This window comes from Mesocricetus auratus, unplaced genomic scaffold, assembly GCF_017639785.1.
Source record: "Mesocricetus auratus isolate SY011 unplaced genomic scaffold, BCM_Maur_2.0 Super-Scaffold_100037, whole genome shotgun sequence".
NCBI classification, from domain to species: domain Eukaryota; kingdom Metazoa; phylum Chordata; class Mammalia; order Rodentia; family Cricetidae; genus Mesocricetus; species Mesocricetus auratus.
This window is the reverse complement of record NW_024429215.1, coordinates 4870400-4888910: the sequence shown is the minus strand read 5'-3', so window position 1 is coordinate 4888910 and position 18511 is coordinate 4870400. Positions and strand designations below refer to the sequence as shown.

General features: G+C 38.2%; 2 pseudogenes; both read left to right on the top strand.

Annotated features, from left to right (window-relative positions):
- Positions 1–1102: 1102 nt before the first annotated feature.
- LOC121135306 lies at positions 1103–13984 on the top strand (annotated as a pseudogene).
- Positions 13985–16683: 2699 nt separating this feature from the next.
- LOC121135305 lies at positions 16684–17589 on the top strand (annotated as a pseudogene).
- Positions 17590–18511: the final 922 nt, after the last annotated feature.

Here is an 18511-nt window from a genome sequence, read left to right as displayed (position 1 = left end):
ATGGAATTAAGGATGATATACTATGTGAAGCCAGTGGGAACAAAATATCATCTCTCCCACTGACAATGCAGATTCTAGATTACAACCAAGAATAGATTTCTGTGATAATGGTAGCAGAGTTTACATATTCAGCACAGGTCATTTCACAGTTATCATTTCTTCTAAGAAACTCAGCTTAAGTCTTATTCACAGCTATGACTAGAAAGTAAAATATGTTAAAATAATGTAGGAAATCCAAGATAAAGTAGAAGAAACTGGTCATCACAGATATCTGTGAAAACCAAGGACTGGAGAGGGAGATCATGCTTTAGAAGTCAAATATTCAGTTTATTATCCCATTAAAAATGATTTGTTGGGAGGGGGACTGATAGGACTCATGAAGTGTTTGAAATAAGGCAAAAACTTTTAGTTTCTCTCTGGATATTGTTGAATATTAAAAAATCAATATTTAACATGTTAATTAACTGTGATCTGTGATAGTTTTGTATCCAACAGGATCCAGGAAATTTTAGGATTTGACCTGACTATTGGTTCTCAACCCAATGGAAGCATGGATTTTGGTTAGATATTCTGTACCTGTCACTGGCACAGTATAGGCCCCACTGTGCATACACTGTGGGTCTCAGGTGTTTCACATAAGAGGCTGCCTCTCCCTGGAATGGTCTTGGTGGTATAATGCCCAGTGTGTAGCCAAGAATTCTGACATTGTGGGTTCTTCTTCATCTAAGAAAATCTAATGACCTCATTTCTAGTGGTGCTAGATCATCTTGGGACCTTTCACAAAATGTCTCTTTCCCTAGGGCCTTTTGTCAACAAACATGAGTGATGTCATGGACCAGGAGACTGAACTCTCTCCAAATATATTTATCAACCCATGTTATTCACATGTACTGTGGACCTCAGATGCAAAACCCCAGGGACGAGAGTATTCAAGATTTATCCAGGCCTAAGAAAACCCCTTGAGAAATATGAATCATGGATTTAGAAATAGCCTCTCATTTGACCAAGAAATAAAAGCATGTAGGAGTAAATGGGAGTTCATTTAATGTGCTTTTCTACATGGCACATTATGGCGTATGCTCCGGTGTAGCACAGCACAGAGATGTTCAATATGATTTTCCTCTTGTTGCTTCTCAACATTCCACTTCTCACGGCCAGTTTCATTTATCCCAGGTGCTTTTGGAAAATGAAGCAGAATGAAGGCAAGGATGATTACTTGGGGAGAGGCTGTATCTTCCTCCCCAGAATGGTGCAGTTGCCTGTGGCAAATGACTATTTCAACCAAATTTTGGATATACAGTAAGTGATTTTTATGTTTTTCTTGTAAATGCCATCATGAATATTTCATGAGGAGTCTTGGGTTCTTTTCCTGTTCTTTCAATCTCCATACAAAGAAATGATCCCCAATTCATTGAGAGACCAATTGCAATCTTACCACTTTTAGTTTTCCAGTATGTGTTCTGGTTTTTTCCAGTTAGACTCCCACTAACAAGGCTGGGTGTGGAGTGAAAGAAGCAGTGTCTACCATGAACCACAACAAAGAGCCCTCCACTTGACTTTCTCCATACTACAGTAGCCAATGCCATCTCATCAAAAGAAACCACATACAATTTCAATGAATTTCATTCTCAGGACATGCAAGTAAATGCCCTTAGCATCTGTTGATGGTCCTTTCGTCCTGTGTGCTTGTGTGAAGACTACAAATGTTTGTGCCACACATTAAATGCAAAGATATTTCACATAGTTATTAACTTACCCCCACAAATCCTTTCATGTGGTCATTCTGCATCCTTTACCAGACAAGAGAATGAAAGCAAGAAACCTGTCCCCTGTGAACTCCAAATATAGTCCTCTTTCTTAATACTTCCCTTACATATCTGAACAACCACTGGTTTTTAAGAATTACAAAGTCCAGTTTCCCACTTTCCCTTTACCATAAAGAATGAATGTATGGATTGGAAATGGCATGTTTGTAGTTTTTGAAAAGTGAGACTACAAATAATAGTGATTACTTGCTACTTCCCTGGACACTTGCCCGAGAGACAGCTACAGCATATGATATTTAGCAACATTTGAGATCAGGGATAGAGGCATTACCTACTAGCTCATCTTTGCCCTTATTTAATAATCATGTTTCTTTCTTCTTTATATATAAGTTGTTTATTCTCTGACCCTTATATCATACTTACTTCTTATGCCTCTTATGCTTCTTATTCAGCAATTTTGTGAATTTCAGCTGCATATTTTACCATTGTAGGCACTGTACACATGCCGATTTTGTGAATTGCTGGTAGTTGTTTTAAAACAGAACACATTAGTTTAATAGGCAAATATGATATCTCAAATCACTGATTTTTGCTTAATTTTAGTGTGATGTAGTTAGTGTTACAGTTGCACAAGTTCTAGTCTCAAATTTCTTTGGCATTTATGGAAATTCCAATGACACTTTTTGTTTCTGTTGATAAGGATTATTTTAAATGTCTATTTTTATATACAAAGTCATGATAAAAGTATGATTTCAAAATGGAAAACAGATTGTATTTAACTCTGAATAAATCATTCAGAATAAAGGAGTATTTTATGTATATTAGTCAGAGAATATGAACTGTCAAGAAAGAAACATGAGTTATTATTCTTCCTGTAAACATAAGCATAACATGCTAATATTATCATCAAACTGACTTGTTGCCCATTTTATTACAATACAATTAAACATCCCCATACATATTACACTTTATATTCTTCTATTTTACAAATAAGACGGTATGTCACTACAAATGTCAGTAGGATACCAGTGTGGTGTTAGTGTAACTGCAAAGGTATTCGAAAGATGTGACCTAGGAAAAAAAGTTAGTCAGATATATCCAGGGTGAATATATGACATGTCTGTGTAAATGTGAAGTAGTCAAACAATACTGTTGTGAGGTAAATGCATGAATCTCTGCACCCAAGACCTGCAGCAGGTGTATCCTTGTGCATTTGAGACCACTCTATATTATAGGAAATTGTCGTTCAAAACCATGTGATCTGTGCCCTTTTGTGGTCTAAACTGACATAAATCCTGTCAAACACACAGATGGATGCAGGCATATTCATCTTTAACCAAACACATCTTTAGTGTTTCGATTTATTTAACAATAAATATTTAAAAAAAGATTTTTGCTTGAAATAGATAAACCAGAATGAAAAAGCAAGATGAAGTTAGACATGAGGACTATATTGTTCACTAATTATCAGGAACTGTTAGTCCATTAGTCAAATTTTCCCATTTAAAATTTATTGTGTACTCCTCTGTTAATCTTTGAAACCTTTAGCTAGTTCAGTAGTTTTCTTAAGAAAATAATAAAACCTCTTTAGCTAACACTTCATGTATATTTATTATATTAATTGATAATTTTAAAATGGGGATTGTCATGTCTACTCTTCGTTCAATGCCTGTGAACTTACCTTAACTTCTAAGGAAGCTCTCAAAAACCAGAGAGTGAAAATGCTTTCTGAGGACGATGTTAATGGCACATCTCATTTATGGAAGATCCAACCCAATGGGCACTAAAGCTTTTGAAGTTTCCAGGTCCTTATGTCTTCCTAACCTCATAACAAAATATATTTGTTTCAATATTTGCGAGAGGTTGGGAATATCACTCAGTATAGGACAGTCCTTGTATTGACTACAATCATCTATTGATCTCTGCCCATATTAAACACTTTACCCTTTTACAGAACAGCAGCTGAGAACTACAAGTTTGCTCTGGCCTTGGCTTTTACCATGGATGAAGTCAACAGGAACTCTGATCTGTTACCAAATAAATCTTTAGTATTTGATTTCTCAGCATTTAATTGTATGAGCATGTCTCAATTGTACAGCCTCAAACAATATTTGGAACATGATCATGATATTTTTCCTAATTATATCTGTGATGAAGGTATCATGTGTCAAGTGACGCTTACAGGACCAAACTGGGAAACATCTGCAATACTTGGGACAATCCTAGACCTCCACAAAACCCAACAGGTAATTTTTTATGGGTTGGGTTTCACTGAAATGGTGCTTCCATTGTTTCCATTCTCAGATACTAAAAAAGGTGTTAGCCTTATATTTATATCAATGTATATAGTTCGTGAGTATTATTCAGAGACTGATGGGCCTTGTAATTTTCCCTGTTTGAAATAGAAATAAGGGAAGAAGCAATAGCTAAGGGGATTAGGCAGGGTAGTTCTCTAGAACTCTGCAGAGAAAAATGTCTTTACAAGTTCTTAGGAGTGCATGGTACTTCATGGTGTTCCCTGCATCACAGGTTATTCAACTTACCTATGGACCCTTCCATCCAGTCTTGAGTGATCGTGAACAATTTCCCTACCTGTATCAGATGGCCCCGAAGGACACATCTCTAGCCCTCGCCATGGTGTCCATCACACTCCATTTCAGCTGGACGTGGGTAGGGCTGGTCATCTCAGACAATGATCAGGGAACCCAGTTTCTCTCATATTTGAGAAGAGAGATGGAAAAACATACAGTCTGCTTTGCCTTCATAAATATGATCCCAATCAACATGCAGTTATACATATCAAGGGCTGAAGTGTACTATAACGAAATCAAGACATCATCTACAAATGTTGTTATCATTTATGGTGACACAGACAGTACTCTTGCTGTGAGCTTTCAAATGTGGGCATCCCAGGGTTTACAGAGAATATGGGTCATCACCTCACGGTGGGATGTGACTATAAGTAAAATAGACTTCATGCTTGACTCACCACATATGACTCTAGCTTTTGCACACCATCATGGTGAGATTTCTGGTTTTAAAAATTTTGTTCAGACATTGAGCCCTCTCAAATACACAGATGAATATCTTGCAAGGATGGAGTGGTTGAACTTTAACTGTGAAGTCTTTACTTCCAACTGTACCACACTGAAGAACTACTCATTAAGTGCCTCTATGGAATGGTTAGTGGTACGGACTTTTAACATGGCCTTTAGTGATGGTGGTTATGACATATACAATGCTGTGTATGCTTTGGCCCATGCACTACATGAGATGGATCTTCAACAAGTAGATGCTCAGCCAATGAACAATTGGAAAGGACGTGGTTCTATCTGCTTGAAGGTAGTGTTTTTTCTATTGGATAATATTTGCTGTCAACAATGTCCGAGCATTTTTTCTGCTGAGAATGTAAATCTAGAGTTTGGTAGAAATCTCTAATGCAAAGACAAAGGGACAGAAGACACAATGCATCAAGGACAATCAGTGATTTTGTTACTGAGCATCTGAATAACATTACCCCTGTCCTAATACTGTAAACATTATCAGTTCTTTGTCACGAATCCTCTCCATGATTAGATGAGGTCTTTGTACATTAATTGTCAAGTAAGTTGCAGTCAGTGTAGGGGATGTTTTTTGTAGGTGTTCTCAACTGATTCTTCTCCTACTGTCACCTTTGGTGAAGTCAATTGGCATGCTGAGAGTAATTACACAGGCAACAGTTCTGTGATTCAGTCTGTACATACATGTGCATTCATGTGTGTGAATGGATGATTCTCAGTATTTGTGTGAATATGTGTATTTTTCTGTACGATTGTGTGTGTATATGTTTTCATATATGTTTTATGAGTATTTGTCTTCCTGTGCAAGTGAGAACAAATTTGTGTCTTTTTGTATGGGTATTTTTTCTGTGTGTACCTTCCTGTGTTTATATGACAGTGAATGTGTCTGAATGAGCCTATTTGCGTATTTGGATGTTTCTGTCTATGTGCTTACACATACATATAATTGTATTGGTGTGTCCATATGTATATGTGTGTCTCTGACTTTTGATGTGGGCATAAATTTTTCTGTTTGTCCATGCCTTTCTCTGTTGGTGTTTGTGCATGTTTGTTTTTCCCTGTATGTATTTGTGTATATATATATTCCTGTGAATGGGTTTTCTGTGTTTCTGTATGCATTTTTGGATGCACATGCCTCTCTATGTTTGCCTGCATTTATATAAAAATGGTAGGGCATGGATGTACAAAGAAGTTTGATTCTGTATTTTGTGGGTATCTGTATGAATGTGAGTCTGTGTGTGTGTGTGTGTGTGTGTGTGTGTGTGAGAGAGAGAGAGAGAGAGAGAGAGAGACAGACAGACAGTTGCAGAGAGAGAGAGAGAGAGAGAGAGAGAGAGAGTTGCATACCTATGTTCGGTGTCTGCATGTATGTTTCTGTTTGTTTGGCAGGTTCTTCTAAGGGAACTAAAATTCTAGGAAGATTATGATAATCTTATGCCTCCATTTGCTTTCACCGATTTTTCTCCCCTGGGTCCCTTCAATAATGTTGTCTTTAAGATAAAATTAGAATGTGTCTTGATTTCAATGAAGGGCACACATATTATAAGATGCTGCATGTTTTTCAGCTGAACTCATTTCTGAAGAAGACCCACTTCACTAATCCTGTTGGGGACAGAGTATATATGAACCCAAAAGAAGAACTTCAGAATGAGTATGATATTTTCCAGATTTGGAATGTCCCACATGGTCTTAGATTTAAGGTGAAGATAGGAAAGTATACCTCAAATTTTCTACATGGTCAACAGCTCCATGTATATGAAGACATGATAGAGTGGGCAACAGGAAATAGACAGGTGGGTCTGATCTAATTCTACTGATTTCCCTTGCACAGCAGTAACAATGTCAAGTTGGACCATTTGAGCTTCATTGTGGCTTAATGTAATAAATTGTCATATTATGAATCAATATTTAGCCACCTACTTTGTTTTTTCTTTTTTCCTTTTTGATGTGATACTTTGTGAATCTTTTGAGGATTTCCAACATGCATACTGTGCATCAGTATCATATGTGAATCTGTTTCTGATTTTAAATATAAATATAAAACTGGTTGTAAAAATGATTTAACATTGTTTCCAGCAAAGTGAACAAAATTCTCTTGGTACCAGAGGATTACAAAACAGTGATTTCTTCCCTTATGCTTAATCTTTGGCACAGATGTTTTAAAATAGGCTCCTGTAAGGATGGAGTAAATTAAAAACACACGAATCATGTATTTTTATTATTTAATTTTGTTTAACTATTTTATATAGAGTCCCTAAATTGTCATCACCTCTAACCATTAATTAACAGTTAATGATATATATTAGATATTCTATTTTCTTCCTTTTTTGTGAGTATGGGTGTTTTGTCCTCGCGTATGCTTGCAACTGCTGTCACTGTGGTTCATATGGATGACAGAAGACATATTTGCTTCTAGGAAATGGAGAAAGCTTAGTTCCACACAGTGGCTGCAAGCAATAAATTGTCAATTCTATTCATGAGAATAGCATTGTACTGAATACTGAGTCATATCTCCTGCTCTGAATCATTCAGTATAAAAGAAATTTCTCAAGAGAGATACCTTGCTTGCTTGTGTTAATATTTTATAGTTCATTCAAACTGATAATGGAATGTCTAGTTTTCTTATCTGTATTTGGAGCATTGGTAGTAATAAAATTTTGTTTAAATGACATTTATAAATGGGATATCCCATTATTGATCATGGATATTTTATAGGGTTGAAATCTGATGTGGGTGGTTTTAATGTATCCAATTCAAACTGCCTAGTGCAAATTTGGTTGATTTTGAAAGACTGTAACTTCAGGAAAGTATTCAAGCATGATCTGAAGTGAGATCTCAGGTTGCTTAGATAGTATGAAACTTACAGTTTTTGTTCTTTCTCCAAATGTGAGGAGGTTCATTCCCAGAGAAAAGAACATATGAGCTGAATGTGTAGTTACCGAGCTACATATCCATTTAGAGGGAAGCAATGAATCCGCAGGTCTATTCTAATCACCCCTCACTTGAGCATTACAGAAACTCCCACTGGAAAAATACTGGGGATTGAAAGCAATTCTACCAGTGCTCTGCTCCCAGAAATGCAAATTGCAATGCAGAAACAATCAAAAAATAAATACACAGGAAGATATCAAAGAAACATGACTCCAAATCCTACAGTCATAGACTTAAATGAGAGTATGCTCAATGACAAACTACACAATAAATTAACTGAATGATTATGAAAGTGTTATAGAAAAATTAAAGAAGACACAAATTACTTCTTGGAGGAACAATGGGATCATGACATCTTGTATATAATTAGACACTTAATGAACATATGACAAAACATTTCAATAAAGGTACACAATAATTAAAAAGTTTTTAAAATCATTTAAAAGTAAAGTAAAAATATATAGTAAAAATCTCAGGAAAAATTCTCACTAATAGAACACTGTAATTTGAAGGGAGGATGTGAAACTTGAAGACCAGGAGTAAGAATTAGAAAATTCAAAATTTTACAAAAATAATACAAAAGGCATCAAGAAAAGCATAGGAAATCAAGACAATATGATTAAAAATAAAATTTACAAACCATAAGCCCAAGAGGAGAAGGACTCACTAAATTCTTCAACATTGTATCCAATAAAATGTAGGTGTAATTTTCTGAAATACACCATGATATGTGGCTTTCTATATGCAATACACTTAAATATCATCACGAAAGAAGGAGCCCTTGAATTATTTTTATCTAAAATTGCTTTTGTAGAAAAGAATGAAAACTGAGGGCTGCAGGAGAGAATTCCAGTCATAGAAACACTACATCTGGATATCAGCAGATTCTACTGAGAACACTCTTAAAGGAGGGGAGTAAAAGTGATATATTTCAAATAATTAGAGACATATGCCACAAACCCTGTTTACTATACCAATCAAAAATATCCCTAAATATAGAAGGAGGCAAAACAAATTTCAGTAATGAAGACCATTACAGAATCCATAACAAATGAAGCAACACTATTGAAGTACTTGAAGAACACCTTCAGAATAAAAAGCAAGATAATCTCAAGAGGTCAAAGGAACATAGAGCCAGCATTAGAACATCAGTCAGAATATAAGTTTTATAAAAGTATCAAATATTCCAGGCACTGGTGGCGCATGCCTTTAATCCCAGCACTTGGGAGGCAGAGAAACCCTGTCTCGAAAAACCAAAAAAGTATCAAATATTGTAATAACAATAAAAGAGCAATAATTTACAAATAATTTCCAAGTAGAATTGAGTGTTATTGGTCATATTTTCAAATCAAAATGCACAGACAATAAAAATTGTTTAAAGAAGCAAACAAACATTACTTTGTTATATTCATGGGGAAAATAATGTGATAAACCTTCTATAAAAGGGGGGAAAGCATTCTATAAAAGGAAATTGAAAAAAGTAAAGCTAGAGAACAGTCTCTTGATGGACATGGATATAATAATTCTGCCCGTAATGCCTCCCAAGATATCTCAACAATCACAACAGAAAGATAAGTCTCTGCAACCAAGATGACTTCAATCCAGGGATGTAAGCATGCTTCAGTATATACAGAAGTTAAAGTAATATACCATATAAATAAACTCAAGGATAGAATACAATTATTATCTACAATTGTGCAGAAAGGGCTCATTTTTGGTTTCTTTGTTTTGTTTTGTTTTTTTCGAGACAGGGTTTCTCTGTGGCTTTGGAGGTTGTCCTAGAACTCACTTTGTAGACCAGGCTGGCCTCGAACTCACAGAGATCCGCCTGCCTCTGCCTCCCGAGTGCTGGGATTAAAGGCAACGCCCAGCGCAGAAAGGGCTCTTAAAGTCCAGCCTCCATTCCAACTTAAATAAAAAAGCACACACACAAAAGAAGCAAAGCCTGACAGAATAGAACAAACACATCTTGACATATTGAGGATTTCTGTGGCAAACATATTCACCACATTGTACAACATAGAGCAAAAAAAAAAAACAAAGAATATCCATTAAAATGAGATAGAGCCAGGTGACTTTGTGTCATTCTGCATGTCTTTAATTCATGCTCTTTGGACACAGAGGCAGGCAACCCTTTTAATAGGCAGTCTAGCCTACACAGTGAGTTCCAGCAAGACAGAGATCCACATGCAACCCCTAATGTTAATGAAATGAGCAGAAAATTCACACTTTTTCAAGATAATCCTTGAAATAATATCAAATTAAAAATTAATGAATAAGGAGACATACAAACAATGAAGGAAGGAAATATGGCCTGCTCTGCATGGGGAGTTTAGGTAAACCAAAGATGCTCACTGACCCTCTTTCCTCAAAAACAACAACAAAAGAAGCATTGCAGTTATCTATATTTGTGAAGAGCATTAGATGATTCTATGTTTAGGAGATGCTGTTGTTTTCACATAGAACTTAACTCAAAAGAAAAGATTCAAAGTGAGCAAGCAAGAATCAGAAACCATCTAATGCAGCATATAGATGTCCATCACCAGGTTCATGGTAATACAAAGATTATATATACATTTTTAAATTCAGAAATCCATCCATTAACTTTAGACAATCTAGCTTTTACTCAGTGCCCCCTGCTTTTTGCATTTGTAGTCTATGTAGAACTTTCCACACTGGGAAACACTACACCTTCCTACTCACTACATATCAATTCAACAATTCCTCACCAAAAAACCCCACTCTGGGCTCTGCCTATTCACCTCTTTGCTCTTTAATCTGTGTTTGTCATGCGTTGCTGTGCTATCGATTTAATGTGTGCTGTCTGAGATTTTAGGAGATATTTCCCCTATTGGAGATGCCCATTCCTCCAAGCTTGGTATTCTGCTGCTGTGATCAAACACTGACCATAAGTAAATGCGGGGACACCAGACCTTGAGCAGAAACCCACTTCCCATTCAGCCTGGGAGCAGGCAGCTGTGAGATAATGTTTACAGAAAACAATTCAGTGCTATAAAGCTCTTGATAGGGCTTAGATAAGGGCTTGCTCACTGAAACACCACGACTTTGATCACCCCTAAGGCTAGATGCTTCTTCCTGCTCCCTGAGGTTTCTCCAGGATTCTGGGGCCAGCTGGAGATTAAACCACCAGCCAGGAGGGTGAGAAGTCTGGGAGAGCTGTTGGAGAATTGTATGTAGATGGATGGCAGAAGTCCTTAAAAAGGGAAGCGTTTTTTCTTGGGGAGCTGTTCTCCTAAGCCGACTTGGGGAGTTCTCCTAAACTGACTTGGGGAGCATAAAGTTTTCTTAAAGCAACCGACTGATCTCTGTGTCATCTATCCCGACCACCTTGCTACATTCTCGGATGCAGGCTGCTCAGCAGGTGTGACAAGTAAATTGATAGAGAATGGGTGATTTGGCTCATGGGATACAGTCAAGGCAAGATAAGTCAGGAATCTGGAGATTTCAGCTAAAACATAGACCTTGAAGAAACACTGCTAATTGGCTTTCTCTGCTTGTTTTTCTCATACAGCTTTGCTAAAGGGCAGGACGGCCCATTAACAATTAATAAAATGCTTCACAGTTGGGAGGACAGACTGCTCTGAAAAAGAGAATTTTTTATTTAAGCTAATCTACGTCTTTTGAACTGTACATTTTCAATGTGTTCATGCGGTTGGTGTATATTAATCCACCTCATAAATATCTAAACATTGCATAAAATAAAGGTATGAAAGGAGTAGGTGGAACTTCTGATGTCAGCATGTATCTAATTTTCCTCAGATGCCAACCTCTGTGTGCAGTGCTGATTGTGGTCCTGGATTCAGAAAATTCTGGCAGGACGGAATGTCAGCTTGCTGTTTTAAATGCAGCCCCTGCACAGAAAATGAAATCTCTAATGAGACAAGTGAGTATTTGAGGCAGTTACAAATGTTTCACATTGATCATTCCTCCCACCATACACACTGGCATAATGAAGGGTTCTAAAAGGCAATGACGCAAATGAAATATATTATTTTCCTGTTAGGCTTTATAGGAATATAATACCTAACCATTGTCCCTGTATAAAACTCCTTATGTCTTTGACCCACATCTTGACTCATTGTAAATTCATGGCAGGGGGCATTTTTCAAAGAGACAGTTTTGATAATCAATGTGCAGCATGAAAAAATTGTATAGAAGGTGTCCTTGAGATTAATCTCTCTAAAATTACTTGTGGATTAGATTTGGGTCTTGAATCTTTCCACACATTTTTTATCTTTTTGCATGTATGTGTTCCTACATAAGTTTATGCATGCCATGTATGCATAGGCACTCACAGAGGTCAGAATAGGGCAATGGATCTGATTTATTATGTAATCAGATCCATTATTATGTAATTTATTATGTAATGCTGATAATCAAATTCAAGGCCTCTTTAAGATGAATTAAGAAAGAAAATTATTACTTGCTTGAATTTCAGAAACTCTAAGAATGAGACAGAAGACTACCTACCTTATCCAGAAACCTCTTATCAAAGGTTCTTCTTAAATGGAAATTTAGGAAAGTGGGCATAAGAACTAAGGCTGTGTTTATGATGTATTTTTTAATTTTGCAGTTGTCCATCATTATTCATCTCTCACTTTTACCCTCATAATTGTTCCATATAATCCCAACCACTTCCAAATTCATCACATTTTTGTTACTTTTATATGTGTATACAACTATAAATATGGACACACTCATACAACTTGTAAATAACATTTAGAGTTGTTTTTGTTTCAATGTGTTTGGTCCAGTAAATTTGAACTAGAAAATGTAAGAAAATTTTGGTACAATGAGAAGACACAGGCTCAATATCTCTAGGGGACAGCATTCATAAAAGTAGCAAGACCTCAGAAGGCACTGAATCCATGTGATATGGGATTTTAAGAACACTCAGAGAAACTGTGGTGTATGAATTTAGCATCTTTGAGTTAACCAATGTAAGTCATTTCTTCACATCCCCGAGATTGTACCACAAGATCCATGCTTCCTGTTATCATGTCACATGATCACATCAATGTACCTAAATAGACAAAAACATATTTTTTTACTTTTGTTCCCAATAGAGATAATGAGCATTATATAATGGAAACATTTCTATGCAGCAAGGTCCTTCAATGACATCGTCAGCAACAAATGAAGACATTGCAATGTTTCTGCTGTACATGTAACTGAAACGCCTGTCAATAAAAGTACAGATGGTGAACTAATGACACATTATCTCTCCCTCAGATGTGGATAAGTGTGCAAAGTGCCCAGAAGACCAGTTTGCTAACAGAGAGCAGAACCAGTGCATTTACAAAGCTGTGGTCTTTCTGAACTATGATGATCCATTAGGGATGGCTCTTGCCTTAATGGCTTTGTGCTTTTCTGCATTCACTGCAGTGGTTATCCTGGTCTTTGTCAAGCACCATGGCACTCCCATTGTTAAGGCCAATAACCGGAAGCTCAGTTACATCTTGCTCATCTCACTCTTCTTTTGTTTCCTCTGCCCTCTGCTCTTCATTGGCCGTCCAAACTCAGCTACCTGCATGCTACAGCAAATCACATTTGGAGTTGTATTCACTGTGGCTGTTTCCACTGTGTTGGCCAAAACAGTTACTGTGCTTCTGGCTTTCAAAGTCACAGCCCCTGGAAGAAGAATGAGATACTTCCTGGTTTCAGGAGGCCCTAACTACATCATTCCCATCTGTACTCTCATCCAAGTTATTATCTGTTCAGTCTGGTTGGGAGCTTCTCCTCCCTCTGTTACTGTTGATGCTCACTCTGAGCATGGCCACATCATCATTGTGTACAGCAAGGGTTCAGTCACTGCCTTCTACTGTGTCCTGGGTTACCTGGCCAGCCTGGCTCAGGCAAGCTTCACTGTGGCTTTCTTGTCCAGGAATCTTCCTAACACATTCAATGAAGCCAAGTTCTTGACATTCAGCATGCTGTTGTTCTGCTGTGTCTGGATCACCTTCCTCCCTGTGTACCATAGTACAAAGGGTAAGGTCATGGTCGCTGTGGAAATTCTCTCCATCTTGGCTTCCAGTGCTGGGATGCTGGGATGCATCTTTGTTCCCAAGTGCTACATAATTTTGATGAGACCTGTGAAAAACATCTCTGCAAAATATCAGGGAAAAATCATCTTCCAGAAGTGATATTTCATTAATTCGAACTGACAAATATATATTGACTTCATGGGCGGTGGTGGCACGCCTTTAATCCCAGCACTCGGGAGGCAGAGGCAGGCAGATCTCTGTGAGTTCGAGGCTGGGCTGGACCGACAGCCTCCAAAACAATACAGAGAAACCCTGTCTCAAAAAACCAAAAAAAAAAAAAAAGAAATATTGAATTACAATACAAGACCTATATCTTTTAGAATGACTCTCACTGTTTCATCTAATGATCTTGCTTAGCAGTATCATAGCTGCAACTGTTGTCTATGTTGTCTCCTATAAATTATCACTCAGTTACTGATTTTATAAGACCTAAACATTGGACTATAGTGCAGAGTGGAAACATTCTTTTCTGCTCAAAAACACAAAACTGTTCAAAATGAATGCAATGTTTTTTATTTAATATCAGAGAGAATGAATGACTTTGATGGCAGTTGAGTGTTCAGAAAAAAATAGAGATAAATACTCAGAGTTAAAACAATGTTCCTCCTTATGATGGAAGGGAAGAGGATCCTGGTGCATCCTAACATTTAGAAGAGTAGAACACAGGAGAGGGGCATTTCGATGAACAAATGGAAAGAATATTTCAGAAGCAGGATTTTTGCATCAGCAGTTAATGTCATTTTCTGCTCTTGCAGAGGGCCTTGATCAATATGCATCTTCAACCTACTCTTCAAAATTATCTGGGACAGTATATCTAGGGGATCAGATGGCCTCTTCTGGGCTTCAGGATTACCTGGACTCACATATGTTTATAAGGACACACACACATACACATACACACACACACACACATACACACACACACACACACACACCTACAGACACACACACATACAGACAGACATATACATACACAGACACACACACAAACACATACATACAAACACTCACACACATACACCACACCCCTAAAATTATATAGTATGTTTTTTATATATTTTATTTTCCAGTTTAAATTTAGATAAGAAACGAGGTTGCTTCACAAGTCAGTTCCAGGTCCCTCTCCCATTCCCTCCCCTCCTACCGTGCCCTCCCCCCAACCCCCCCATTATCCCCTCATTCCCCCAGGGAGGGTGAGGCCCTCCATGGGGGTGTCCATAGTCTGTCATTTCATATAGGGCAGGGCCTAGACCCTTCCCCAAGAGTTCAGGGTGAGAGTGCACCTCACATTGTTCTATGAGAGTCCAAAGTCCGTGTGTATACTTGGGATGGGTACTGATCTGCTGCCCAAGTCTCAATAGATTCCCTAGGTCTCCTCACTGACACCCAGATTCAGGGGGTCTTGATCAGTAGTATTTTAATATGAAAAAATATTGAAAACTGTTCAAAGGGATTCAGATTTTCCATGTACTCTTACAATATCAAAATTAGGAATAATCTACAGACTAAGGTAGAGCCATGAGAAGAGTCTGTGTTTTGCTCATGATTTGACTAAGAATCTTGGATTATTAGTGTAGAATTAGAGACACAGATAGGGAACTGAAAAGGGAAGAGCAGCTTGTTAAATGGATGTCTTGTAGTATGTATGAATTTTTCATGATACTGACCATCAAAAATCTGTGTATCTGTTAAATTTCTATTGAAGGAAAGCATTGGGCTTAGAACAAGCTGTACTATAGTAGGAGTACCCAAAATATTTTTTAGCATAAATATACCCAATTCCAGAATATAAGGGTTAGATTTCTTTTATAAAATATTTTATTTTCATTTCCTGCATTTTCTAATATACATGCAGAAACCACAGAGACCAAAATACTACTTTGAATACTAGGAATTGGCATTTTGAATATTATTAGTTACCATTTGGTTGCTGGGATCTGGATCCAAATCCTCCAGAACTCTTACTGCTCTTAAGTGTTCTTGATTAGATATCAATTGAATATCAAGGGTTAACGATTGCAGACTTACTTCTTTTCTTGAATGCTGAAGTGGTGGGATCATTAAAGTGACCTCTAGTAAGGGACTGTGACCTTGACCTTCTTTCTATTAGGCTGGTGTTACCCACAAATATTTTATACTAATATGAATTCATAACACGAGGAAGCCATGCAATGTGCAGTGTGTCATGAAAATTAATTAAGTTTTCTGGGGTTCTCAGCCTTTTAAACTGTTAGGTTAGCAACAGAGAGATGTCTTAGCATTGAAGAACAGGCTTATAAAGCACCTAGGTTTGATTTCCAGTTGTAATATCATGGCTCACAAGTGCATGCATGTCAAGTTATACAAGGTTTGAAGTGAATAGTCATAAGGATTGTATGTAGTGCACACATATACATGCAGGCAAAGCACTCATACATAACAATAAATATTGAGGAATGTGATATTTGGTAACTGCAATACCAGTTTTAAATGATTAACAATCAGTAACAAAATTCTACTGTGTGCAGTATCAAAGGACCTAGTTGGCTTCTTATTCTGGCATATTAGTCTTTCTATTGATTTTTCACACATCATATGTTGGTCAAAATCCAATTGTAAGCCAATTGATTAATCATGAATGAGAGAGAGAGAGAGAGAGAGCTAAAGTGGGGGAGGACTATTAGTCCTATTCAAGGGATTACATGGGAGCATAAAACTACCTATTTGAGGCCTCTAAGAAGGAGGCTGGCCTGGCCTAATTGGCAGGGGGAGGGGGGCAGCCCTGGAGGTCAAGAGCTTTGCATTTCGCAGTGCTGTTTGAGGGGCGCTGTGGCTGGAGGAAGCAGAAAGCAACCTAATTTCCAGGGCCCTCTGGAGTGAACCATGTTGAGTTCTGCCAACGGTTAGCAGATCCACCTGGGGAGCTATGTGGAGGATTACCTGGACTCCATGGAGTCATTGCCTTCGACCTGCAGAGAAGCAATGTCTCGCTGATACAGGAATCGATGCCAAATACCAAGAGATCCTGAGAGAATTGGATGACTACTATGAGAAGTTCAAGCATGAGACAGACGGCACCCAGAAAAGGCACATGCTGCTCTGAATCCTGAGGGCCCTGATCTGCAGCCCGGAGCTGGGTGATGAGAAGATCCAGACTGTAAATCAAATGGGGGAACTGGTGGAGAACGGCACCAGGCAGATGGACAGCCATGGGGAGCTCTTTGAAGCACACCAGGACATCAGTGACAGCACCAGCGGAAGCAGCAAGGTTGTTCAGAACAAATCCAAGAGTGAGGCAAACACTCAGGCAGACAAGCAGAATAGCAAGTGCTCCAGGAGGCAGTGAAACAATGAGAATCAAGAGAATGCTTCTAATAATCACAACCATGATGACACCACCTGAGGAAGTTCCAAGCAGAAGACAGCAAAAACCTCAAAGAAGAAGAAATGGTCCAAGGCCAAAGCAGAGAGGGAACTTCTTCCACAGTCCTCCCTATTGTCCACAAGGAACCCATGTACTATCAGTGCAATCAGGTCTCCTGTAGAGAGATGATCCACTGCAACACACATGAGTGCCCCATCGTGTGGTTCCATTTTTCTTGTTTGGGACTCAACCATAAACCAAAGGACAAGTGGTACTGCCCCAAATGTCAGGAGGAGAATGCGAAAACAATGGACAAAGCCCTGAAAAAGTCCAAGAAAGAAAGGGCTCACAACAGGTATTTAGTGGAAATTCACGCTAAAGAACACAAACTGCCGACATATTTATGGTGTCTCTGCCTTTTTTGACGTCCAAGGATGTTCACACGTGTATTTTTAGGAAATGGTAGGAATAGATCTTGGGATGGTGGAAACAGCCAGTGTCTTCATATTGTACCTGTAAGAAGACTGTGTCTACAGATCGGCATTTTAGAAACAACAAGTATAGGTTCGGGTTAAACTTGTCAGCAAATGTCAGACTGTTGGGGCAAAGGCCCCACAGGGTCTCTGAGTTGTTTGTCAGCTGATAGCCACAGGTTTATCCTGTTTTCTAGTCCTGGCTTACTGCCCCCATATTGCCCCACTGACATCAACATTTAGCAGGAGGAAAACATGCTTTCTTCCACCTAAGGTTTCTCACTGTCTGTATATTGTATATCTGTAGGTCTCTGCATTTGTTCACATCTTCCACAGAAGGAAGCTTCTCTGATGGTGGCTAACCAAGGCAGCGATCTATGATTATGGTGGAATGACATTAGGAGTTATCTTATAGCTACACCCTCACACATACACACTCACTCCTGGCAATAAAGGCAGCACATGCTTTTGCTTAGTACAAACAGCTGGACATCTGGTCTTTCTTTTCCTGATATCTTGGACTTGCTAGTGGTGCAGGTGCCACAATTGGAGGTCCCACCGAGATCCAGAGAGACGTGGAAAGACTGGGAAAGATTGGCTAGAAAGAAGACCCAGGAGAGGAGACTCGAGAAAGAAAAGAATTGAAAACCTGTTCCTCAACATCTAACAGTAAAATTGAATGGTCAAATCTCCAGGCTTTTGCTTGAGAGATCACCTTCTAAGGAGAAGATGTATTGAATTAATCTATAGCCTTTTGCTTGATCCACTGAGGTCAGGAAAGTAAAGGAGAACTGAGAGATCACCCTCAAAGTCTGACCAGCAAGTAAGGCTATAAGGGTGTATTGGAAAGGGGTGCCAAGTTAGGGGTACCAGG